General features: G+C 38.5%; 1 protein-coding gene across 2 annotated transcripts in view; it reads left to right on the top strand.

Annotated features, from left to right (window-relative positions):
* Positions 1-19,487: 19,487 nt before the first annotated feature.
* FRRS1 (ferric chelate reductase 1) overlaps positions 19,488-27,238 on the top strand; it is a 49,309-nt gene continuing 41,558 nt past the window's right edge. The window contains exon 1 of one of the 2 annotated variants that reach the window (XM_087446823.1): positions 19,488-19,624. The gene's annotated coding sequence lies outside the window, so the exon portion shown is untranslated. The remainder of the gene's footprint in view (positions 19,625-27,238) is intronic. The other variant, XM_014780123.2, reaches the window with a different exon arrangement.

The raw sequence follows: 27,238 nt of genomic DNA on the forward strand, positions 1-27,238 counted from the left end.
CACATCTGAGAACATTCATTCCACACACGTTTTGAGGCCTTGCCCTCCAACCCTAAGGGCATATTTTCACCAGGCTTTTTAAGGCACCTCTGTTTGAGTCTGGCATTTGACACCAACTCTGTTGACAACTGATTTATAAACTTGGGAGAACCAAGGCTTCAGGTGAAGGGCATCAGTAGCTGTAAGTAATTGGGGCCCGGAATGCAGAGGCTGCCTTTCATTATCTCTCCCGTTCCTTTTAGTCTCCCTTGATCACGTTTGTTTTAGTCTTTCTGCTTTTGAGATTGTTCTCTTTGATAGAGAAGAAGTAAAACAGGCATTGGATAGTTCTATTTTCCACTGCCATCTTTTAATTTACCATTAGCCTCTTTCAGTCAGATTATATCTTCCTCATTTTTGGTCTTTAAGCCTTTCTTAACAGGCGGACCCTTATTAATCTTCTTAGCATATTAAAATACTTCAGTTAATTCTAGGCTTTAGTCTCTTTATCATAAATCTTTTGCTTTGGTGCCATTTCTTTCTAGTCCTCTGTTTCAAATTTGATCATATTGGAGAGCTCCCTCGGTAGTCAAATTATGTTGTTTGAATGCAGTATTAGTTGGGGGCAGGCAAACCTGCTGCACCAGAAAGCCCAAAATACAAGAGAGAATTTTATTTCTTTTTCACACAACAGTAGGCAAGCAAATCAAAGCCTGTTCTTGGTTTTTCTCCCCGAGATCATCCAGCGGCCCCGTTTCTTCTGTTATCTCCACTCACATTCCACTGGAGAGGATTTAGTTATGTCACCTAGATGCAAGGGTGGCTGGGAAGTGTATTTTTTTGATGAAGCGGCCATAGGCCCTGCTGAAAAGGGGAAGAGGATCTATTACTGAAAGGAAGAAGGGAAGAATGAACGCTGAGGAAAAATTAGTGATGATGGGACACAAATGCTGCTTCCTCTTCTTCACTGAGATGCATTTGACTGTGTCTTCACAATTTGGGGTTTGGGAGCCTCTCAGCTTCTATTTGTAAAGCACCTACTATATGCCAGGCACTGTTTTTGGAACTGAGGCTACAACTGTGAACACAATAATAAAACCCTAAGAGAAGAAGCTGTAGCTCCTGCACCCCAAGGGCAGCTCTGAGCCCTGGTGGCCTCCTGCCCCTCTACCCATCTATCTGAAGGTACTGCTGATGGCCCTCAGCTCCCAGCATTGGATGGGTAGAAATTCTGGGTCCATGTTGGCAGTGGCAGCAGCTCTTTCAAGCCTGGCTGTCTCCAGGACTTGGCTGCAGTTTGGGGCTCATACAGAGTTTCTACAAGAGGCTTACCCACTCCTTGCTTACATCCCTCAGCCTGGCCTAGGGGCTCACGTAAAATTTCTCTAGTCTACTTTTTGCTTTTAGTGATACTCAGAGTTCATCTGCAGCTACATGTTTAGATCTATTGATTAATATTTTGGTATTTTGGAGGCAGCAAGATGGCTAGGCTGATTCTCCAACAGGTCACCCACTCTAAAGCAAAGCTAGTCTAATGATAAGCCCTGTTCTCTCACACAGAGGTGTGAGATAATAGAAAATATGTATATTGGTCTCTTCCCCCTGTTCCTGGCACTGAGCTCCTAAAACCTTTGTAATTTCCTAAGTGGTAAGAGCACTAGGAGCATCTTTTGTTCTAATATTTGGTCTTTGACCCTGGTTCCTGTCACTGAGCCCATAAATCCCTTGGAATTTCCTGGGTGATAGGAGTATCTTTTGTTCTAATAAGGTGACTCTTGGTGGACTCTTGGATGGGGGCTTGTCACCAGAAAGACCAAGCCATGATTAGAAGCTTGGAACTTTCAGCTCCACCCCTCATTCTCTGGAGAGAGCTGAGTTAATGATGGATCATGCCTATATGATGAAGCCTCTATAAACATCCCCAAAGTATGGGGTTTGGGGAGCTTCTGGGTTGGTGAACACGTGGAGGTGCTGGGAGAGTGGTGCGCCCAGAGAGGATGGAAGATCCGCATCCCATCCCACATAACCTTGGCCCTGTTCATCTGTCCATCTGGTTGTTCCTGAGTTATATCCTTTTATAACAAGCTGGTAATCTAATAAGTAAACTGTTTTCCTGAGTTCTGTGAGCCACTATAGCACATTAATTGAATTTGAGGAGGGGGTCATGGGAACCTCCACTTTATAGCCAGTTGGTCAGAAGCACAGATAACAACTTGGACTTGCCAGTGGCATCTGAAGTGTGTGTGTGTGTGTGGGGAGGGAGTCTTGTAGGACTGAACCCTAACCTGTGGGATCTGGTGCTATCTCCAGGTAAACAGTGTCAGAATCGAGTTAAATTATATGACCCCCAGCTAGTGTCACAGAGAATTGCCTGGTGTGGGAAAAACCCCCAACACATCTGGTGTCAAAAGTGTTGTGAGTGTGGTAGTAGTGTGAGAGTAAAAGAGAGACACACGGAAGGAAGGGCAAAGTTTTCCTTACAGAGGCCTTGTTAAACTTTCCATTGCCACATTCTCAAGTTGAAACAGGCAGCTAAATCACCTGATATTTGAGTAAGCCTACAATATGAACAAGGAGAGCTAAAGTAAAATTACGAAACTTACTCTTGAGGAAATACATAATTCAGAGAACAGAAACTGTAAAAACAAAACAAAACCCTTCAAAACTCAGAAAAATTTAAGAAACTACTGAATCCACAAAAAAAAAAATAGTAAGAACTTTAAGAGCACACAATGCATAAAAAGAGGAAAACAAAATCTTCAGAAAAAAAAACCATACAAGGAACTGATAGTCTAAATGAATCCAATCTAAAATAGGAAATCCGTAGACTTAAAGAAAAATGGAATAGATTCTAAGCAATAGATACAATGAGTAAGAAACTGGATAATATTAAGGATATTGCATGAAATGCATATATTCCTTCGTCCTACAAGAACAGAAAAAAATTATATGAAACCCCAAGGCAAAATAAACAAACACAAAGCTGTATAGAAATGGCGTGTTCTAAGTGTGACGCAACCCAAATATGACCTGATTTCGAACAATTTGTGGGAATGTAAGAAAAGAGAGTCCATTTTGTACATTGTCCTATTGAGTGGCACTTGGATCAAGACTTTGCAGACATTGATTAGGAACTCCATCTTGACTCTTCAGTGAATAATATTAAAATAATCAATAATTAAAGTATAAATGCTCTTTATAGTTTTTAACTTGGAAGTCAATTTGCAGGCAAAACCGGGAAGACCTAATTATGCTTACAGAATAGAATGTAAATGTTATCCCCCTTGACCATGTGGAAGTTATTGACAGAAGATGGGAGGGGATGGGGTAGGGAATATAAATGGAATGTTAGAAGTCCTATTAGCCTCATCTTATATAGGAGAAATTCAAAGGATAATATCTATATTTGAGACAATTAGGTAGAAGTTTGGGTATTATATTAAGTCACAAAAGTAACCAGTAGAGGAACTAAAAATAGTGACATGACCATATAGAGGGTAGGGGTGAGCGCATGTGTTTGTCAGAAATTACAGAATTCTACACTAAATAGGGAAAATTTATTCTTTGTAGAATTATACCTCTATAAACATAACTTGAAAAAACTAACAGAAAAACTAGATTAAAAAGACAAAAATTACTTTTAAAAATTAAATATTGGAAAAGTGACCCAAGATGTATGTATATACAAGGATCTTTATATTAACATTGGTCATAATAACAAAACAGCAGAAATAAACACAATGTCCAAAAATAAGAGATTATTTGAACAAATAATAGTTAAAAACAAAACCAAAAGACAAAATTCTTTCTCTGATGAACCTTATATTCTAGCAGGTGAGATAGCCAATACATAAATAAAGAAATAAATATATAAAAATAATGTGAGGTAGTGATAAGTGCTGTAAAGAAAATACAAAATCGTAAGGGAGTAAAAAATTAAAAGGAACTCTCTTTTAGATACAATAATGTGATCAGTTTTATGTGTCAACTTCACTAGGCTATAATCCCCAGTTGTTCAATCAAACACTAGTCTAGGTGTCGTTATGAAGATATTTTGTAGATGTGATTTAAATCCATAATCAGTAGACTTTCAGTTAGGAAGATTTTCCTGGATAATCTCGGTGGGCCTGATTCAATCAGTCAAAAAGTCTTAAAAGCAGAGGCTGCCTTGAAGAAGGGGAAATTCCAGCTGTGGTGAGAGAGAAAACTTGTTATCTCTACGATTATGTTATCTGAGAGTTTTATTAACCAAGGAAGGGGACAGATTTTGAATCAGATATATTTTTACTCTACTTTTAAAAGGCCTGTTTCAAAAAGTTTGGTAGTGGTTCTCAAAATGTAGTCCACAGACCAATAGCATCAGCATTGCCAGGGATCTTGTTAGAAATGCAATTTTTCAGACTTACCCCAGTCTTCCTGAATCAAAACGTCTGGGAGTGGGACCCATTAATCTGTGTTTTAAGGAATCCAACAGGTGATTCTGATGCACGTGATAGTCTGAGAACCACTGGTCTTGAAAACCAATGGGTATAATTCCACAGACAATGACCTTAGGACAATAACTCTCAGGTCCATAAGAATGTGCTTGCTTCACTGCAGAATTCTGGGCCCCTCCCCGCAGAGTCTGATCCTGCAGGTCTGAGGTGGGCCTGGAAATCTCATTTTACTAAGTTAAGTGGGTAATTCTGTTGCAGGTGGCACATAGATGACTGAGAAACCATGCTCACTGGTGAATTGTTAATCTTTAGTATACTCAAACTCTCAGCAACATTTGACATGATTGACCACCGCCACCTTCAGAACCGCTTTCTATGTTTTGGGATTCACCACTCTCTCAGTTTTCTCCCTGCCTCACTGGCCACTCAATCCCAATTTCCTTTACTGAATTTGCCTGTTCCTCCCAATCTCTGAATATTAGTGTGCCCCAAGGCTCGCTCTTCAGACCTCTTCTCTTTTCTACCCATGTTCATGCCCTATGTGCTAATGACTCAGATTTATGTCTCTAGACACATATATCAAACAGGTATCTCCACTTGGATATTTTAATGGCATCTAAAGTTTAATATGTCCAACACTGAACTCCTGCTTTCCACCCTTCAAATCTGTTCCTCCCCAATCTCCACCAATCTTCCCATCCAAATAGATGCCACCACTTTTAATTTCTTCCTGTTTCTTTCAAGTTTTCTATCTCTGGATTCATCAGATTTTCTTTGTTGATTAGGACTGATTCAAGAGAAACAGTTCTGACTGTTGCTTCCTTTGCTCTCTGAGAGGTAAGTTATTAGTAATTCAGGTCAAGAATTTATCTACTGCTCTGTATTTAGAGTTTTATTCCCAACATCTTAAAAGAAAATATCCCATTGTAGACTAGACAAGAGCAAACTTGGCCCACTGGGAGTAGCAGAGAACAGTATGTTAGATGTTTAAACCCAGAGAGGGCAGCTGAGACTGATTGGTTACTAAGCAACTTCCCGAAGCCCCCAAATGTCTGATGTCATTACTACTTAGCTCTTGCTGTTGGCTGATGGAGGTAAGAGACTAGAGGAGAGTATCAGATGAGTGGTGAAGGAAGAGGAGACAAGACTGGGCCAGGATTAGTGTATGAAAAAAAGTAGGCATGGTAGAAGCCAAACTAGATTTGGCAAGAAATAGGAAAATCAGGTCATTAAAAGTCCATGGTAAAACTAGACAATGTAAAACAGCAAGGCTGAATTCTCAGGCTCTAAGAAAGCATTCTGTGTGATGTGACCAGTCACTGTGTCATAGTCTTGTGCCACTTTTGTGATTTCTGTTAGAAACTTACCATCCATGTCCTGGATGACTGGCTGACCTAATTACCACAATAACACTCACTTCTCTTTTTTACTTCCTTTTATCCCTCACTCAAGTGCTCTTCATCATGCTTCCAAGCTTAGGAACTGGATGAATAATGGGGGAAACATGAGGTTCATACAGATCAAATGCTATTCTTCTATCCCTTTTTATCATATATGCGGTGTTTTGGTAAAGGATATTCTTCTGTTTTATCATTCATTCATTCATTTATTCATGTGACAAGCATGTAAGTGCCTACTATGGTGCTGCCCACTGCTGGCAATACAAAAGCAAATGAGAGCAATATAAAAAGCCTTCTAAGTTTTAGGGAATAATGGGAAGAGACAGACATGTAAAGTATTAAGCACAATAAAGAATCACAGATGTGTGCCCAGAGTATAGTGGGAAACAAAGAAGGGAATAGCTGATTCTACTGGGAAGTTCATGGAAGGCTTCACAGAGGAAGTGAGCTTTGAGTTAGATTCTGACTCATGGGTTCAGCAGCATTGAATGTAGGGAGTGGGGGTGGGGCATCGTCTCAGGAGTGGGAAGCAATGTGAACAAAGGTACCAATGCACGATAGAACTTGTGCATTTGGGGAAGCCCAAGCAGTTTAGCTGGACTGGTGCTTAGATTGCCCAAGGGTGGAAAGAAGAGGTAGGTGAAACAATGGAACAACTAAGGAATCTTAGCAAGAAGACAAATGCAAAAGTTAGCTTCAAACTGCAGTAGGGACTCTCTTTTCCTCTGACAACTAGATGTAGCTATAAATAGCTTTGTAAGGGTGGAGGTATATAGTTGAAGCAGTTGAACCCTGCTAACATTAGTTTTATCTAATTTGCTGAGAGGAGAGCTGGTGTGAGTCTGTGAATATGTGTGTGTGTATGTTTTGGGGGAGATGGTTAGGGTAGGTGGAGTAAGGGTTCATAAAATCTGCTCCATACCTTCCTCCACTGGGCCATGTTTTTCCATCTTTTATCAATAAGTTTGATTACCCCTGAAATAAGAATCTGCTTATTTTTTGACCTCTTGAAGGATGCTATAGGATTTGACAAGAAGAAGTAAAAAGAGGAAAGGAATTTAGCCCTAGTGTCAAAAGTGTAAGGGAGATAGAATAAATGAGTAATAAATAGTTGAAGAGAATTGGAAAAAGTGTACCAGAAAGCCTGGCTAACTAGTCCCTTTTATGTGAAAGGAAGTGGAGAATAATGACACAGCATCTCGAAGCCAGAAGCTAGGAGAAAAAAGGCAGGAGATGGGTGCAAATGATCCATACAAATATTGATTGTATAAGGGGGCACTATATGTAAAATTGCAAGTTAAGGACACATGAATATAGTTGGCTTTGATGCTAAAGCAGCAAGTGGGCACTTTGATGTGTTGAACCTGTGAGACAACAGATATGTAACCCTGTGAATGCCCTGCAAAGTCTGAAAGGGTTGCAGGTATGATTGTTAAAAAGAAAATGACCTTAATACTGGCTGCTGTTGAGGCATATTCATGTAGCCCAGAGAATGGTGGAAAACATTATTTCTTTCCTATCAGGTTGCTGTTCAGTCCATGCAAAGCCAGACTCGGATGGGCATCTTGGAGTTCTTACTCTCTTAGGTCTCCTTTCCTCATCTTTTTTTCTACTTCTCTCTATTACCTACTCCATCCCCATCCCCATGACCCCACCCTGGGTGCTGACACCATTCTGGTGGTGCTCCATAAGATTTAGCCTGAGAACCCAGTTCATGACATTGGGTCCTTCCAGTTCTCCTGGCCATGGGCTGAGGTCTTTCGGATTATTCCAATATTGCCAATATTTATAGGATCTCATAGAAAAATTTCTTTGCCTTATTATGAGGAAAGATTCCCACCAGGAAAAAGGAGTGAAAGGAACAGAGGGAGTGAGGGATCAGAAAACCCTATACAGCCATAGCAATTTCTGGAAACAGTTTAGTGAAAGTGGATGACTATCTCAAAAATTCACATGGGCTTTTTCACCCCCAGGGAAGGATGGGTGAGGGTTTGTTTATCCCAGGCAAAGAGGATGGCATTAGAATGGGCTTGGACCTGAGAAATAGCATGAGATGTGCCATGGATTATAAGTGGTTGAGTGTTGCTGAAGCATAAAGTGTGAGACAGGGACTGAGGAGAGATGAGATTGGAGAGGTGGATGGGGCCAGTCCTCAGAAAACTTCGCCATTTTAATAAATTTTGAATTTGTTCAGTAGGTCATTGGGATAGGGAGCATCGAAGATTTTAAGCTGAGGAATGTCATGGTCTTATTTGAATTTTTAAATAAGTAGATCTGACAGTTGGGTAGAAGAAGGATTTGAAAGGAAAACAATCTAGAGGCAGAAAACTCATTAGGACACTGTTATATTACTTTAGGCAAGAGATGATAAAAACCTAACTAGAAGAGGAAAAATTAGAGAAATAATTAGGAGAAAAATGGGTATGGAGATATTTTAGCTAATACAATTAGGACAACGTAGAGGGAGGATTCAAGGATAACCCCAAGGTTCCACCAGGGTATTAGGGGAGATGGAGAAATTCTAATATGGGAAATGGTGCAGATGTGGCTGTCAGAGTTGGGGCGGGGGGGCAAGGGACATACATGGCAGCCATCATAGAGAGATGGCTGCTCCTATGTGCTCTGTAGGGATTAGCAAGGTTTTCTGGAGAATCCATAAACTACTGAAATTGTTATCTTTGTTGACCCCTGCCAGCCTGCTCAATGGCACACTGTCTAGACTAGACTCTTAGCTAGTGGCCAGCGAATTAGCTTACACCAGAAATGGGCAAAAGATTCATTATGTCCAGACCGCCTACAGTTGTTTTTCCTCTCCCCTTTCTTTGATACATCCTATTTTTGCTTTTGTCCCTTGATGGTTTGATGTCCGTCTCCTCATGTAAGGAATAAATACTGTGCAAATAACTAAACAAAGGTGTTTTAAATACATGAGTTATTCTTTGACAATATATTGTTATTTGAAAAAAATTTCAGAACAATATGCAGACAATGATATTATTTGTATTACAAAACCAAAGCTATATATTTTTGTAAGTACAAAAAACTGTATGTAAATACGTGGAAGGAAACACATTGAACTGGTAATAATGGTTGCTTTTGGGAAAGAAAGTGGAATTGGATGGTATCAAGTAGAATTTTAACTTTATTGTTTCCATTTTTACAATGAAAATATATAGATATAATTAAAAATAAATAATAATTAAAAACTCAGAATGCAAGGAAAAAAAGGAAATGCACCTAACATCTTGGGCCATTTCCTAAGGAAGCTGGTAAACTCTAGGGAATGGAGGCTGCTCATTCCATTTTATCCCATTAGAAAGGCCCTGATTTGCTTATGCCAGCCCATCCTCGCAGACAACGTCACTGAAGGCTTCTGTACTCCATTCTGGAATTTATCTGGATCAGCATTCTAGCCATTCCATTGCTCCTCACTCCTGTTTTTCTCGGTTTTCAGGGCTCCTTATTTTGGCCACATATTTCAGCTCTCATTTTCCAACTAATTTGATTAGTGACCAGGTTTGGATTTGCTCTCCTTGTTTTGATATCGTTGCCTCAGCAGGATCTCACGTTTAATATTTACCTTCGGGTTTCATGCAACTAAAGGCTTTTGGGGAAAGGCTTTTGCTCCTGTATTCAACTTTGTGGCACTATAGGATGGACAAACTCCTGTTCCTTCTGGTGGGGTTGGAGGGTGGGAATCCCCTTAAATCACTCATGTTCTAAAATTATTTTCCCTTCTCAGGGCACATGATGCTATTTCACACATTTGTGAAACAAGTGGTGTTTGTACTCCCATTCTTTGTAAGATGCCCTTCTCCTTCCTGTCTGCTGGGAAACACCCGTCTTGTGTTTCCTTCTCTGTGAAGACTCATGCAAGCAGCGAGATGCTGCCTTCTTGGCTTTCGCAGCTTTTTATACCATCTCCCACAGCAAGCCGCGCACCGTTTACACTGATCATTTAATTAGATTTCTCTCTCTCCTACTCACCTGGGAGTTCCCGAGGGATAGGACCTTGTCTTATTTATCGCTTTATGCTTGTTGAGTTTATAATTCTGTAACTTTGAAAGTTTACCCAATGGAGAAAAAGGATTCTTGGAAAAAGGGTTAGGTGAGCTTCCAGCTTTCATTATAAATGTTACCCTGACTACATAATGTTTCGTGTATAAAAGAAACAAATGACTTTTTACTCAATTGATAAATCTATTACTTCTTATTCTGATTGTGGAGAGTATAGTTTCTCTTCAGTATTAAGACTACTTTAGGGCCAGCCCCATGGCTTAGTGGGGTTTGGATCCCGGGTGCGCACCGACACACCGCTTCTCCGGCCATGCTGAGGCCGCGTCCCACATACAGCAACTAGAAGGATGTGCAGCTATGACAGACAACTATCTACTGGGGCTTTGGGGGAAAAATAAATAAATAAATAAGACTACTTTACATTTGTATATATTAAAGGCTCTTACTTAACAGAAAGTCATCTTGTATATAATTGACATTTTAAAAAGTCTCATAGCCCATGAGCTACCAAAGCAAAATTCTACTGAAATTTATGCTATTCTTTCCTTGTTAAAATTTAGTAAATATGGGGCTGGCCCAGTGGCATAGTGATTAAGTTCACATGCTCCGCTTCGGTGGCCCAGGGTTTGCAGGTTCGGATCCTGGGTGCAGACCTACACGCTGCTCATCAAGCCATGCTGTGGTGGCGTCCCACATACAAAATAGAGGAATATGGGCACACATGTTAGTTCAGGGCAGGCCAATCTTCCTCAGCAAAAAAAGAGGAAGATTGGCAATGGATGTTAGCTCATAGCCAATCTTCCTCACCAAAAAAAAAAAAATAAAAAAAATAAAAAATTAGTAAATAAAAAAATAGTTTGTTACTGAGTAGATCTAGGTTATTACTAAATAGATACTATTTTCTTCCTTTCCTTGATTTTTTTTTAGTTTCTTCTTTTCATTTGCTTTAATTGATTTAATAACACATATGGTAGAAATTTAAATGTAGTATAACCATAAATGATAGGAAATGGTAGAAACCACTGATTGTAAACACCAAGACTTAATTTATGTCATGTTTCTAGGTGACCAATGGAGATTTTATTAGTGATTTGGTGGAGCTGAGACAACCTTTTAATATTTTACTTTGATCAGTGGTTCTGTCTCTGTGGCACATAATTACAAAGCATTATGTTGTCTTGCACTAAATTAAAATGCTACAAAAGAAAAAAATGTAATTAAAGAGATAATGTCTGCCGTGCTTTCATTGTGGTCAATAATGTGGCCTTAAAATGAACTGAAATTCAAATCAAGTTTGAAGAGGGGTAAAACAGAAGGGGCTTTCTAGGTATCTATCTGTCTACCACTTAAATTAAGGTAAGACTTTATATTTAACATCTATTTTTTGAGTTCCTAAAAAGAGGAATTGAAAGTAATGACATGGTCCCTATTCTAGGGATTGCTTGCAGTGAGTGTGAATTTTCATCCGTTGGTATTGACTATGTGGTGTAATGTATTGAGAATGTGGTCTGAGGTCATGTATGGGTTTAGTAGTAAAGAGTATTACAAGCAATGAATGATGACTGCTTGAGTGTGGGAATGGCAACTTATGTAATGTGTATTTTCACTCTCATATATAAGACATTAAAGGTAGTGTCATGAGCAAGTTTCCAAGATCATTCTGGTGCCTGTGTGATGAGATATTATCTCATGAAAACACGACAACAACTCCACTTATGTGTCATTATCTTCCTTATAAAATGAAGAAAGTGAGATTAGGAGGGTAAGAAACTTGTCTGAAGTCAACCAGCTATTAAAGAGCAGAGCTGGGATTTCAACCTATGTGGGTCTGACTTCAGAGAATATGATCTATTTACTTGGCCATGAAGTCATTTTATAACAGAGGAACTAATATTAGTTCCAATTATCAGGAAAGTTTCATGGATGGATTGAACTTTTGCCAAACCTTGAAGAATGTCTGGTATTTAATAGATAGAAAGAAGGAGATAAGGGAAGAGCATGAGCAAATGTGGAAACACGGGAACCAGTCTTTGTGTTTAATGGATTGATTTAGTCAGCAGTACCTGCTGGGACAGCAATGAGAATGTTGTGGCCAGATGATGGAGTGCTTTAAATGTCAGAAAGAGTATGGATTTAATTCTACAAGCAATGGTAAATCATAGTATATTATTGATAAAAGAAATAGTTTAGGAGGATTAATTGATGTTGGACTGTTGGCAGGATTAATGGGGCTTGTGAGAGATGAAATTAAAGAGATTAGTTAGAAGGCTGCTATTATAGTCCAAAGAATTTGAATATAGATAATCATAGTGCATACCTTTTATTGAACAATTTTTATGCTTAGGCATTGAACTAAGCACTTCACGTATATTATCTTGGTTAATCCTCACAACAACATTGTGAGGAATGTATTGTGATCTTCATTTTATAATGAAGAAACAGGTCAGAGAGGGACAGATTACAAAGTTAGTGATGGAACTGATCTTCAAATCTTGGGTGAGCTGATTCCAAAGCACCATGTTCCCCTGCTTAGAATAAATAAGTGGGAAGAAGGCCTGCATGTGAGTAATGAGAAAGGAGGAACTGATAATTGACTTGGTGAGATGTTAAAAGCAGTTGGTTTCAACATTTTCGGCTGCTGCCCACAGCAAGAAATTCATTTTACCTCACAAACCAGGGCATATCTCCTCACAGATATAATCAGAGTAAACTCATGAAACGGCATTTATTTACTCGTATCATATGTAATGCACTCTGATATTTTCTTTTCTATTTTGTTAACTTTTTTCTGATTGTGATCACTAAAGATTTTATAGTCCACTAATAAATGGATTGTGGTTCCGAGTTGAAAAACTCTGAGCTGTAATATATAAAAGAAACAAAAAGTTGAAAGTCATCTCTAGGTTTAGCTTGAGTGTTGAAGAGAATGGGTATCACACTGACTGATAAAAATAAAAGAGAGGGCCGGCCCCGTGGCTTAGCGGTTAAGTGCGCGCGCTCCGCTGCTGGCGGCCCGGGTTTGGATCCCAGGGGCGCATCGACGCACCGCTTCTCCGGCCATGCTGAGGCCGAGTCCCACATACAGCAACTAGAAGGATGTGCAGCTATGACATACAACTATCTACTGGGGCTTTGGGGGGGAAATAATTAAATAAATAAAATCTTTAAAAAAAAAAAATAAATAAAAGAGAAATTGGAAAGGGGAGTTGATTAGTTTCCTGTGGCTGCTGTAATAAAATACTGCAAACTTAGTGGCTAAAACAACAGAAATTTCTTTCCTTTTTTTTTTTTTGGTGAGGAGATCAGCTCTGTGCTGACATCTGCCAATCCTCCTCTATTTTTTTTTTTTTTGCTGAGGAAGACTGGCCCTGGGCTAACATCGTGCCCATCTTCCTCCACTTTATATGGGGCGCCGCCACAGCATGGCTTGCCAAGCAGTGCATCGGTGCACGCCCAGGATCCGAACGGGTGAACCCTGGGCCCCCGAGGGGGAGCGCGCGCACTTAACCGTTTGTGCCACCGGGCCCGCCCCTAAAACAACAGAAATTTCTTCTTTCACAGTTCTGGAGGCCAGAAGTCTAAAATCAGTATCCCTGCCAACATCAAGGTGTTGGCAGAACCACATTCCCTCCAGAGGCTCTAGGGGATCTGTTCCTTGTCTCTTCCAGCTTCTGGTGGCTGCTGGCATTCTTTGTTGTGACCGCATCTCTCCTTATCTCTGCCTCCATGGTCACCTTGTCTTCTCCTCTTCTTTTGTATGTAATCTCCCTCTGCCTCTCTCTTTTAAGGACACTTGTGATTGCAATTAGGGCACACTTGGATAATCCAGGATAATTTTTCTATCTCAAGATTCTCAATTTAGGGGCCGGCCCAGTGGCATAGCAGTTAAGTTCGGCCACTCCGCTTTGGCGGCTCAGGGTTCCCCGGTTCGGATCCTGGGCGCTGAGCTACTCACTGCCCATCAGGCCATCCTGAGGCAGCGTCCCACATAGAAGGGCTACACCTCTACAACTACGATACACAGCTATGTACTGGGGCTCTGGGGTAAAAAAAAGAAAAAGAGGAAGCTTGGCAACAGATGTTAGCACGGGGCCAATCTTCCTCAAAAAAAGAAAAAAAATGATTCTCAACTTACTGACGTCTACAAAGCCCTTTTTTGCCATATAAGGTAACCTTCATAGGTTCCAGGGATTTGGATGTGGATATCTTTTAGGGGGCCGCTATTCAGCCCACTACAAGTGTTGATAGAGGAGAAAATATAGCGAGTTCAGTTTTTGAATGGTGAGACGTTCAAATACCTTGGAAGCAGTTAGGAAAACAGGACTTGAAGTTACTAATATATAAAGAGTGAGGATTGTAATTATATATTAGGTGTGTCGACACAAATAACCAATAACCATTCTATAGATAAGAGAGATAAGATGAGTTTTACTTGAGCCAGCGTGAGGATTCTAATCTGGGAAGGGAGTTTCCACAAAGGAAGAAAGCATTCCAGAGAAGCATGGTTTTCAGTACAGTCTTATACCTTTTTAGAACAAAGAACATAAATTAAACACACCCAAGATACATTTTCATCAAAGTTTCAAAGAGGTATTTAGTTGCAAATTATCAGGTCAACATGACCCTGATGTCCTGAGAGGAACTAATATGGGCGTTACAAACAGGGCGTTACCAATAGGGCTAGGAGGGGAAGCATGCATTCTTGTCTTAAGAGAGTGCATTCTTTACTTTAATAGTTAAAGCAGATGTACAGTGTATATTTGATAGGCCGTAAGTCAGTCTTCTTTAGTTCAAGCCAAATCAGTTTTGAACCTGAATAGTTACCCCATATACCTCAATATGTGAAAATCTCTTGTCAGGTGTTTATTAGCATCGAGGAGATAGTTGAAGCCATGCAAGTGGTCATGGTTATGCAAGCACAAACCAATCTCATCTTCATAAAACGTACAGTGTTGGGCATTGGACAGAGAGCATGCTCAGGTCCAATGTCTGGAAAGCAAGGAGAACTGCGTGTCTACCGGCAGATGGGTTTATCAGGTAGTTGCTTGCTTGCTTTCTGTCTGTCTATCATCTATCTATCATCATCCACCTAAGATATTATAATATACTACAGTAGATATAGAGCCACTTTTTACGAATATAATTAGTGCCCAGCACAGTATCTGTCATATAGTAGGTACTTGAAAAAATATTTGTTGACTGATTGTGATGGTTCTTTTTCATAAAGTGACTTATCACTCTAAAAGTCTAGGCTTTTTCTGGCTCACTATGTGTCTCTTCTTGGCCATCAGAAGCCTGCATTCAGAATTTGGCATGAGACCTTAGAGAAGCTATAGTTCTGGTTGTAAGCTCTCGTTTTTACCCTTGAGGTAACAAAAACAGAGAGGATAAGTGATTGTCCAGGATGATCTAGTGCTCTTTTCACTACACTCCCCTGCCTTTTCACAGTCATTGTAAGCCAAGCTTCTCTTGAAGTGATCTGTCAACTTGTAGAAGCAAGACTGTTCTTTACTAGAAAGGGGTGGTACTCTAGGTCTTTCCCTCTTGGTATTTATTTTCTTCGCAAGTAAAACACTTCATTCCACTGGAACCCAGAGTTATTTATCTAGTCACAGCCTTACACAGTGAACTAAGGAATTATTTCTGCTTCCTGCCACAACTTTGGAAATGTGTGGTGGTAATTTTTTGATTATTACGATGAATGGGGAGAGGAGCGCTTCTGGTATTTAATAGCTGTGGTCAAGAATGCTTATACATTCTGCAATGAGCAGGACAGTATGTCACAACAAAGAAATATCTCACTTGATGGGGCTGGCCCCGTGGTGTAGTGGTTAAGTGCTCGCGCCCGGCTGCTGGCAGCCCGGGTTTGGGTCCCGGGTTCGCACTGAGGCACCGCTTGTCAGGCCATGCTGTGGCGGCGTCCCATATAAAGTGGAGGAAGATAGGCACAGATGTTAGCCCAGGACCAGTCTTCCTCAGCGAAAAGAGGAGGATTGGCATGGATGTTAGCTCAGGGCTGATCTTCCTCACAAAAAAAAAAAGAAAGAGAAATATCTCACTTGAAAAGAATTAATAGAAGGCAATGTCCTATCCCACCAGTGAGCTACTCTCTATGTATTTATACTAGAGTAGACTTTTATGATTTCAGATCATCTCCAAATGGTTTTACATGAAAAAATATTATGGTGAAAATAAAAATATTTTTGAAGAGATTAATTGTATCTAGATAAGTCACTGGGTCTCAGTGATAGTGTTAGTTACGTTTTTGAAGACACAGGGAGCTCTTGCTGGAGGTGTGGGTGAAGTGGCAGATATTCTTGAGGATCAGTCATCGTAAGGAAGTCACATTATGTTGAGTAATTTAAGGAATAGGCTGTGTATAGGGGAGCATGATGTGAAGCGATCTTGAACTGATGGGTAAGAAAAATATGAAGAAGAATGTTGCTACCAGTAATCTAATGCTGAGAATGGCTTTATGTTGTCAGAGAACATGTAAAATATGAATTTAGTGAACAAAGTTTGGTCAGAACTCTATGTATGATTTTGGAACAATTTCTTATCATTTATGTAGCACTGGGAAGATGGGACATTTCATTTACAAAGCCACCGTTAAAACTTTGTTTTTTTTGCTTTGAATTATCATTTATTAAATACTTATTTTTGTGCCAGGCACAATACTTTACAGATATTATTTCATTTGACCATCTGTCTTTGGAATCTGGACATTCATTCATTCGGTAATAAGTACTAAGTAAGTGAAGATTTTTTGAGCAGGAGATTACATGATGTAAGTCATGCTTTAGAAAGATTAACATGGTAGAGTTTGTGTCAACGCAAAATAACCGACGACCATTCTATAGATAAGAGAAATAAGGTGAGTTTACTTCAGCCAGAGTGAGGATTATAACCCAGGAAGGCCTTAGAAAGCGTTCCAGAGAAGCATGGTTTTCAGTACAGTCTTATATCTTTTTAGAACAAAGAACATACATTAAACACACCCAGGATACCTTCTTATCAAAATTTCAAAGAGGTATTCAATTGCAAATTATCAGGTCAACATGACCCTGATGTTGGGAAAGGGACTAAGTATGTTACTGATAGGGCATGGGGGGGGGGAGTATGCATTCTTATCTTAAGAGAGTGTATTCTTTACATTAATGGTTAAGCAGATGTACAGTGTATGTTTGATAGGCGATAAGTCAGGCTTTTTAGTTTAAGCCGAATCAGTTTTGAACCCGAATAGTTACCCCATATACCTCAATATGTGAAAATCTCTTGTCAAGTGTGTAATGGCTAATTAGGTTGATGAGAAACTGGAGGCACTTAGTAGATAGTGACTATAATCCAGTTGAGAAGTGTCGATGCAAAATAACCAATAACCATTCTATAGATAAGAGAGATAAATTGAATTTTACTTGAGCCAGGCTGAGGATTCTAATCTGGGAAGGGAGTTTCCACAAAGGAAGAAAGCATTCCAGAGAAGTGTGATTTTCAGTACAGTCTTATACATTTGTAGAACAAAGAACACACATTAAACACACCCAGGATACATTTTCATCCAAGTTTCAAAGAGGTATTTAGTTGCAAATTATCAGGTCAACATGACCCTGATGTTGGGAAAGGGACTAAGTATGTTACTGATAGGGCATAGGAGGGGAAGTATGCATTCTTATCTTGAGAGTGCATTCTTTACTTTAATGGTTAAAGCAGATGTACAATGTATGTTTGATAGGCCATAAGTCAAGCTTCTTTAGTTCATGCCCAATCAGTTTTTGAACCCAAATACTTACCCCCTATACCTCAATATGTGAAAATCTCTTGTCACATGCATTATATGACATCACAACAGATTGAATACAGAAGCAGATATGGGAATCCAGCTGCCTTGTATTATGCCAGGCACCAAAGAAATTTGCAAAAATTTAAACAATGCTATTCTTCTCGCTAAATTCTTATTTTTGAAAAACAATCATAAAAGCAACTGTGAAATATATTATGTTAACATGTACTGAGTTCATTATTGTCATTTAAAAGTGAATTTGTGAATAAGTATTTAAATATTTTTCAGTTTTAATTTTTAATACAATAGATATTGATAGAAATCATCCACATAAACAAACATCTCTTCGGGGTTCACAATAATTTTTAAGAATTGTAAAGAGATCCTGAAACCCAAAAGTTTGAGAACTGCTGATTTAGAGGCATGAGAGTGGGATCCAGGAGGGCAGAGTCAAATTCTCAGAGGCCAAGCTCCATTGAACATTTTAATGAATTTAGTTTCCTTTGTGACAGCTGACAAGTAGCTGATGAAGAAAGAGCATGGTAGAGGTGAACTTCTGGAGATAGTGATAAGGGGAATTATATCTGGAGACTTTAAGGGAAATGATAGACAAGGGAAGGGTGGTGTAGGGGAGCAGAATTTACCACCCCAAAATGTGTCTCTTTGGCTTGATTATTTTTAAGAACAAGACTCAGGAAGAAATTTTGACTTTCCCCTAACTGCCTAAAAGAATTTAAGATAGAAAGCCTATTCCAGGAAGGAGCTATCACCATAGATAACTCTAGTATAACATGAACTAGGTGTGATAGACAGGGAGGAATCTAGCCCTCCCTGTGTCACATTGTCCTTGTAAGGTATGGCAAACATTTGTTTACCAAGCATATGCTTTTCCTTCTTCATATGAATTGCCTTCCTCCCCTTTGAAGTTGCAAACTACTACCCCCAACATCCTTTTTTGTCTTTAGCTGAAGATGGTATTTAAGGTGGTAGCTTTGGCCATTTTGGCGAGTTACTGTTACCAATTTCACCACACTCCAGTGGGACTCCGATCCACATTCAAAGGAGCTCAGAGGAGGGGCCCAGGGGTGAGCCTCCTACCCTCAATCCGTCCCTTCCTCAGAGCACGCGTTAGGCTTGTTCTGAGCAGGGTTGTGGTTAATGTCTTATGGGGCCAGGAGCTGGGGTAACATTACTCTAGTTTTCCTGGGTTTCTCCCATGTATATATGTTATTAAACTTTGTTTGATTTTCTCTTGTGATTCTGTCTCACGTCAATTTAATTCTCAGACCAGCCAGAAGAACCTAGAAGGGTAGCGGAAAATTTCTTCCTCCTCTACAGTGGTTTTAGACAGAGCTAAGCCTTACCATTCGGTTATTTTCTTTATTTTGCAAAATAAAATAATTCTTTTGCATTATGTCATTCACTTTCAAAGATTTCAGTTCTATGCAATCTGATTCTTTTACACCTTTTGTAGTTTTATTTACTGTTACTCTGTAGATAGGGTTGCCAGATAAAATATAGGACACCCATGGTAAATTTGAATTTCAGAAAAACAATGAATCATTTTTTAGTATAACTATGTCCCAAATATTGCATAAGGCAATACTTATACTAAAGAGTGATTGGTTGTTTATCTGAAATTCAAATTTAACTGGGCATCCTGTATTTTACTTTGCTAAATTTGGCAACCCTACCTAACTAAGCACAATAGGTTCTTTTATTTGTCTTTACTTTGCATTTTATAGAACAGGTATGTATTTTCAAATGCTTTTGTAAAGGCAAAAATTTAATTTTCTCAGTGAAACAATTATTAGTTGGTAAGAAACGTTCCTTTCTCAATTCTCAGAAATGCAGTCCTAAAAGTAGTACGGGTCTTGCAAATCAAGTTTTGCAGCTTAGCCTGGGAAACGTTCCCTTCTGGTTACTGCATAAACTAGCTCCACCCAGCTGCTGAAATGTGATACGAGTTGTAACAAAACCAGACGTTGGCGAGGCTGCCTTTGTTCCTCAAGGTAAGTGTCTCCTTCTGTTTTCTTTATGTCATCTCTTTGCAAAGCCTTTGAAAATTGAATCCAGCTTGGGGACAGTACTGAGAGCAGGCGCCTGTGATGACTGGGGGCATTCGGCGACGCCAGGATGGATACTTTGTTAACAAACTATGTTCGTTCGGGAGCTTGTATTGAGCTAATGAGTGTTCGCTAACGAGTTAGGTTAATAATACGTCCCATGACTTTGACTAATGAGTTTTAATCCCAAGAAAGGGGTAATTATAAGTAGAGATGTGTTTGGGATCCTGAAAAGTATTGACTTTATACATTCATGACTATATCCTTCTTTCCTTTTTTTTTTTTATTTAAATTTTAAACTATGGGAACTCCCTTTTATATTTAAACCTAATTGCGTATATCCCCGTATGTAAGTTACTTAGAGCTTTACTTGGTTTTTAAAGTATTTTTATTCTACAAATCATAGCACCCTTTACCCCTACCCCTGGTGTGTCTTTAGAATTTCACAAGGATCTGGGGTGACTAGGTGTTACTTCTACCCTTAATTTTTTTGCATCTTGTCAATGCTTTCCTAGGGGCAAAGGGAATTTTTCAATTTTAAATGCGTTATCAGGAATATTTCTTTACAAAGCTAAACTTTCCAGTTCAAATATTTTCTTTTTCCTCTGAATTAAAAAAAAAGTGGAAAGATGTGAGTATTGTATTTGGATAGTTCAGAGGTGGGAGGCTAAAATTTGGTCTATTGGTTTATTGAAAACAATGAGCTAGACTTTTTAAAGGATGGTTTTGTTTAAATGATGGGTTCTACTCAGTCGTTTAATAAGCCAATATGTTGCCTCTTTTGTTGGGCTGTACCTTCTGTTTCATACCTGTCCATTTACATAATATCAGATTCTCTGGAAATTACATTGTGCAAGTGATGTTTTCAGTGTTGTCTGCTAGTCAGAGTGAAAGGAGATCAATGAGTAGGATACTTTTGCTGCCTCCGAGAGTTTGCCATAACACAAGTTCCCAGTTGTGACAGAAGAATGTGACAAAATTTTTTATTAACAAAAAGTAAAGCTTATTGAGGTTTCGAGAAGAGGGAGGTTACATCAGGTTGGTGGAATTAGGCAAGACTCCAAGGAACGAAGTTGATTTTAATGGAAGACCTGGTTTATGATGGGCACTGTGCTAGATGTTTCATAGATGTTATTTTATTTAATCTTCACAAAAGCCTTTGATACTGGTAGCGTTGTCTCTAACAAAATTAGAAAACTAAGGCCTGGTGGGGTTAAATAATTTGCCCAAAGTCACCAAGGTGGTGCCTGCTGGTTTCAAACCCATGTCTATGTGATTTCAGAGTCCATACTGTTCACTGTCTTATAGGACACAGCAGTTGATAGCATTTTAAATGGACCTTGAAAGAGGGGTAGAGGGACCGACCCCGCGGCTTAGCAGTTAAGTGCGCGCGCTCCGCTACTGGCGGCCCGAGTTTGGATCCCTGGTGCTCACCGACGCACCGCTTGTCCGGCCATGCTGAGGTGGCGTCCCATACACAGCAACTAGAAGGATGTGCAACTATGACATTCAACTATCTACTGGGGCTTTGGGGAGAAAAAGGGAAAGAAAGGAGGAGGATTGACAATAGATATTAGCTCAGGGCCGATCTTCCTCAGCAAAAAGAGGAAGATTGGCATGGATGTTAGCTCAGGGCTGATCTTCCTTGCAAAAAAAAAAAAAAAAAGAAAGAGGGGTAGAGTTTTTATTTACTAAAACAAAACAAATGAAAACAGTAAAAGTAACATAAAATATTTGAAAATAGAAAAAGGAAAAAAAATCCAAACACCTTATAATTAATTTAATGTATTTCTTTACAGTCTTTACATATGCATATGTTGTAGTGTTTTTTAAATTATAAAACACTACATGCTTTTAAAAAAATATGCACAATACAAAGAGGATTAAAGATAGGAAGTCCACTCCTCTTCCCATACTGAAAACACCCTCCTAAAGAGTAACCACTGTTGAGAACCGTTAAAGCATGGCATGGAGGTTTTTTTCCTTCTCTCTTTCCTTTTAAGTAAAAGATATTTTGGTCTACTACATATCATTTTGCAATTTGCTTGTTTTCATTCCTCAGTGTGGCAAGAGCATGTTTCCACTTAAGTACATGCAGATTCATGTCTCAGGACTTTTGTGAAGTGAGTTAATACTTGCAAAGCACTTGAGAAAATGCCTTGCTCCTAGAAAGCACTCAGTAATTATTAGTTGTTATGTTTGTCATTGTCTCCTCTATTCCATTCTTTTAAATGGATATATGGTATTCTATAGTTTGGATATAGCATAGTTTATTTTTGTGATGACCTAAATTGTCTTACATTTTTGCAATTACAAATAATCCTTGCATAATTGTGTGGGTTTTTCTGTAGGATAAACTCCTTGAAATAAAATTCTTAGGTCAGAGATTAAGCATATTTTAGTCTAGTAGGATACTATCAAATTTCCTCCAAAAATGCTGTGACAATTTACACTCTTCACTGACTGTGCATGAGCCTGCTCATTTCTCCACATCCTTGCTTATATTGGATATCATCAGTCTTTTGCGTTTTAAGTGAAATGATAGGCAATGCACATTTTTTTTTACATAGTTTAAGCATAGTATGCAGGGATTTTTATATCTTATTTTTTCCCATTTAACATATATCCATTTTTATATCGGTAGGAATTTAATGGATGAAATAATGGAGCTCCCAGTTAGAAGGTAGAAAAAAAGAGTGGTGCTTATTCCAGGAATAAGTACAAATGGTGCATTGTTGCTAAAGTATGGGGGGAAAATCCTTGAAATTGGGTTGTGCTGAATGGTCCAAAACATTAAATGTCTAATGCTTTTGTCCTTAATTTAATAACTCCTCGGAAGCTGTCGAAGGCTTTGGGGGAGAGGAGTGACATGATGAGAATTGTGCTTTAGGAAAATAATGATCCTGTGGTGTTGTGTAGGACAGATTAGAATAGAGATGCAGAAACAGGGAGACCAATGGAGAGTGTTTCATTAATCTGGGTGACAGGTAATGAAGGCTTTGTGCTTGGAGGTGAGGGCAGAATGGAAAATAGCAGACAAATGTGAAAGAGGGGATGGAAAGTAGAAGAGAGTTGCAAGAGGGAGAGGTAGCAGTGAGGAAGGGTGGAGGTGGAATCTGCAGAGCTTGTTTGAAAACAGGTCCAAAGGAATGGTTGGAGTCAAGTCCTGAGATTTGGGGTTTCAAGTCTTGCTGACTAGAAATGTGTTGACAGGCCAACATCAGAATAGGAAAGTCAGATGCAAGAACTAGTCTGGAGGATAAGAGGATGAATTTCATTTCAGACAAATTGAGCTTATTGTCATCCAGCTGGAAATCTATACACAGTTGGAAATTTGAGTCAAAGCGTTGCGGAGATGTGGGGTGGGGGCAATTGAAAGATTTAGGAAACATTATCCTAGGGGTGATAATTGAGGCCATGGAAGTGATGAGCGTGCAGAGAAATGCAGGGGCCAAAGGAAAAAGTCTGTGGATGGATATCTTCATGTAAGGGGCATGAAGAGGAATCAGACTTAATTGCAATATTTTTTACAATGACTATTTCTAATGTTTAACTTTGGATCTAATTAGACTGTCTTTCACTGCCCCAAAAGTCCATTCTTAGTTTTTTCTTTCTACCTCTGGTTCTTTTATTGCTCCAACTCAAATTGTGCTCATTCCAAATTCCTTTTCCTCTCAAATGCCTCATTTTACTTACTATGTCAGCTTTAAGGGTCTCCTTTGAAGCTGTGGATGGCTTAATGGTTAAAACCTCAGAAACTAGACTAGAGACCCTATTTTTTACCACTCATTTGCTGTGACTTTGGCAGGTGTCTTAATCAGCGCCCTATTTTACGTATTGGGGACAATAATACGCCCCACACCTTCTTGGGTTGTTTTCAGGAATACATGCTAAGTCCTTGACATGATGCCTCATGTGTTGCAAGCCCTTAGTAATTGTTAGCTCTTCTATAATTATTTTCTCCTGTACCTCTAAATTTCTATAATGATATGCATTTTTTACCTAGCTGTCTCTGTGTGATTTTAGGCAATAGTTTTTTATAACCTCTGTGAGCTTCAGTTTCCGTACAACAAAAAAACCTTTGTATGTTTCTTCCAAGCATTAGAGTTCATACAAATAAAGTACGTACTGTGATGACTGGACTAGAACTGGCGTTCAATAAATAGTAACATCATTTAAATGATAAATTAATGGTATTTGCTCTGGTTTCATCGATTAGTTTTGTGTCTTTGGAGAAGGGGCCATCCTACTTAGCATCTCATTGTGTTTTGAGGACAGGGTTATTATAAGGGCTGTGTAGAATGATCCAGATGAAATCTCTATAACATGTAATAGGATATTTGCTTCCAATCATTTTTTCCAGAGAATGAATAAAGAAGATGGAAAACTTCCTTGCTGATGATACTGTGATTAGGGGAATCAGGATTAGATTGCGGAGCTCCCAATTACTTTTCTTCAGTGGCTTTTCTCTGCCTTTCTCTTCTGTTTTTCTTGTTTTCACTTAAACTCTAAACTCTTTTTCAGTATTCTTTCAACCATCTTAAGTTGTCAGACCTGACAGATCCCAAATTTGTATTCAATGGGCCATTTTTTTATGCTTTTGTTTTTTAGAACCGTGTCTGAAAATGTCATAACTCCAATTGTTAATTTAAAAAAATCATTTTTCTCTGTGCTTCCTGCTGTGAAAATGGAGTCTGAAACACTTTCATCTGAGGAAGTGGAAATACTTGACCTATTTTTCAATTTCCCTATAATTTGAGATTCAGTTATTAAAGTCAATTTAATTCTTGATGTGGAAGTTTTCTGTGAACTTAAAGTTAAATTACTGGAAAGAAGGGGAGCAAATTTTCTGAAATATTTAAGATGGCTTGAACAAATTAAATGCAGACGAAAGAAATATATGAAAATCTCAGTTGTCTAACCACAACAGTGTTCAGAGGAAATTAGCACATACTGGTGTGATGGAAAGTTAATAATGATAATAAATAATGGCAATTACCATTTATTGGCAATTTGGTGTTTTTAGGATTGAACTAGTTGTTTTTACATCCATTCTTTTAGACGCTTTAGTTCTATGAAAGAAATCTCTACATTGCTTCTCAGACACATAGAGTGGACTTAACATTCTGAATTAGGTAGGCTAATTTAGATTTTTGTCACAATATGCCCCCACTCACATTGTTCATTGTGAAATTTGGATCCTTGATGGACCTGTTTACTTTCTACATCCTTCTCTCTCCAAGGAGGGAGCAGTGGTGTAGAGAACATGGGTAAGAGAGAACATGGATACTGGAGTTAGATTTAGGTTCTAATCTTCGAAGTATAGAGGATTTAGGGTACATTCCCTGGCCTCAGTTTCTTCATCTCTAAAATGAAGATAATATCTGCTTGTTGTAGGAATTATGTCAGAAGTAATATCTACCAGATTCTCACCAAATGTTTGTTTCTTTTTCTTTTTCTCCATGCTATGTCCCCTTTCTTCCCCCCTCTATAGTAAAACTGTAATCCTTTTCTTGCTTTTTGTCAAAGAAATTTCATTGCTTTCTATATATATTTCCTATGCTTAGTCTTAACTTTTCTGACTTTATCAGTCTCCTTATCCTTCTCTGGTTCTACCTATTTTTCTAAAACTCTTTCCGCCTAACTTGGCCACTCTCTAGGTGAACACATGTTTTACCTCTAACCTGAGCCCCTCTAGGTTTTTGGTCACAGGCCTGCCAGGTTTGCCCCAGATCCTAGATGAAATGCTGACCTTACAAATGTGCTGTGTCCCAAAATTAATTTCTAATTCAGCTTGGAATTTCAGTTCCATTTTCTAATAGAAGCAATATTATAAATGGTGGTTCTGTTTCTAGGTCAAAAGCCTAGAAACAAAAGCATGTTTAACTCATAGATTAATTGAAATATTTTATACTTGTAACAAAGTGAAAGAAAATAATGCCATTGTAATTCTAGTGATAAAATAAAATGAAAACAATATTGAGTAAGAAGTAGTTATTTACCTCAAACATAGTTTGTAGAATGTAGTTGGTGGAAATTCTGAAAGGAGCATTCAAGTGCTCTAGCGATTGCAGTGTTTTTAAATTATGGCTAATTAAAAATTTTTTTTTCTCATACAGAAGGTCACTGTGAGAATGCTAATTTATTAGCCATATTTATAGTTTTTGTTCAGCTTCACAAAAGAGAGAATAAGACATTTTCCATGGGTAAATCCATCTCCTATCTTCAAAATCCTCCCTAAGGCTTGGCTTGTTTGTTTTTTCCTTAGTTCTGAGAACTCTCCTTTTGTACTGAAATTCTTTTTTTTTTTTTTTTTTTTTTTATAATTTTATTTATTTATGTTTCCCCCAAAGCCCCAGTAGATAGTTGTATGTCATAGTTGCACATCCTTCTAGTTGCTGTATGCGGGACACGGCCTCAGCATGGCCGGAGAAGCGGTGCGTCGGTGCGCGCCCGGGATCCGAACCCGGGCCGCCAGCAGCGGAGCGCGCGCACTTAACCGCTAAGCCACGGGGCCGGCCCATGTACTGAAATTCTTGATACTCCTAATTTAGAACTTGATTCAAGGCTGAAACTAAATGGTCTAAATATGCCATAAGATAATGTTTTTCAAACTGCAAGTTAAGATCCATTGGTAGGTTGTGAAATAACAATTCAGAAGGATGTAACCAGCATAAAAAACAGGAAGGAATAGAAAATGTATAAGTTTATCACATGTGGTTAAAGGTAAATAATGTCTCTTGAAATGTTTGGTGGGTCATAATCTAAAAATATTTCTTACTTTGGGTGTGGTTAAAAAATTAAATAAGCCCACTGAAGATAGCAAAAAAAAAGTCCTTTTCCAAATTATTTAGATATTTTGTAGCAAACTCTTTTGGTTAAGGTTTTGCTTTTTTTATGGCTCTTTCTTCATAGTTAAGAAAACTTTGTTAGCGCATACCTCTGGATCAATTAAGACACTCAGTGTGTGCTTACACTCATATCTTAGGTAATATAGAGTGGGTGTTTCTGCTGAATTCTCACGATTTTTGTGTGCGTATTGACTTTTGAACTCCTTTGATGCCTTAATTTAAAATGAATGACTAACAAGAGCTAGAGCTTGGAAGCAATATGACTAGACTCGATTAGTTATTTACTAGCTTAATCATCTGAGATGGTTTCAAAAGATGTGCTTTCCTCCATTTTTTTCTTTTTCTCACATGTTTTTGGAGTAGTACAATAAAAAGACATTTAATGAGCAATTTATTTAAAAAATTCTTAATTAACACACTCCTTTTTTCTAATGACTTTCTTACATCTAAATATTTTTCAATTGCATCCTTCTCATTTGATCTGAATTTTACTTTGTTGTAATAAATATAGTGTCCTATATTTATCATATATCACTTGCCTTTGTGGTCTACAATAACAATAATAATTACACATTCATCCAAGTACAAGAATTTGGTATTTAAATAATAAAGAATACATTTGTTTTGAAGTTTTATCTTTGCGTGAGATGTATGTAGAACATGGTATAAGCAGTCATTTTTTTTTTTTTCTAAATGCCTGTATTTCAGG

Source organism: Ceratotherium simum, chromosome 2 (assembly GCF_057802395.1).
Source record: "Ceratotherium simum simum isolate JZ-2026a chromosome 2, ASM5780239v1, whole genome shotgun sequence".
Classification (NCBI taxonomy): domain Eukaryota; kingdom Metazoa; phylum Chordata; class Mammalia; order Perissodactyla; family Rhinocerotidae; genus Ceratotherium; species Ceratotherium simum.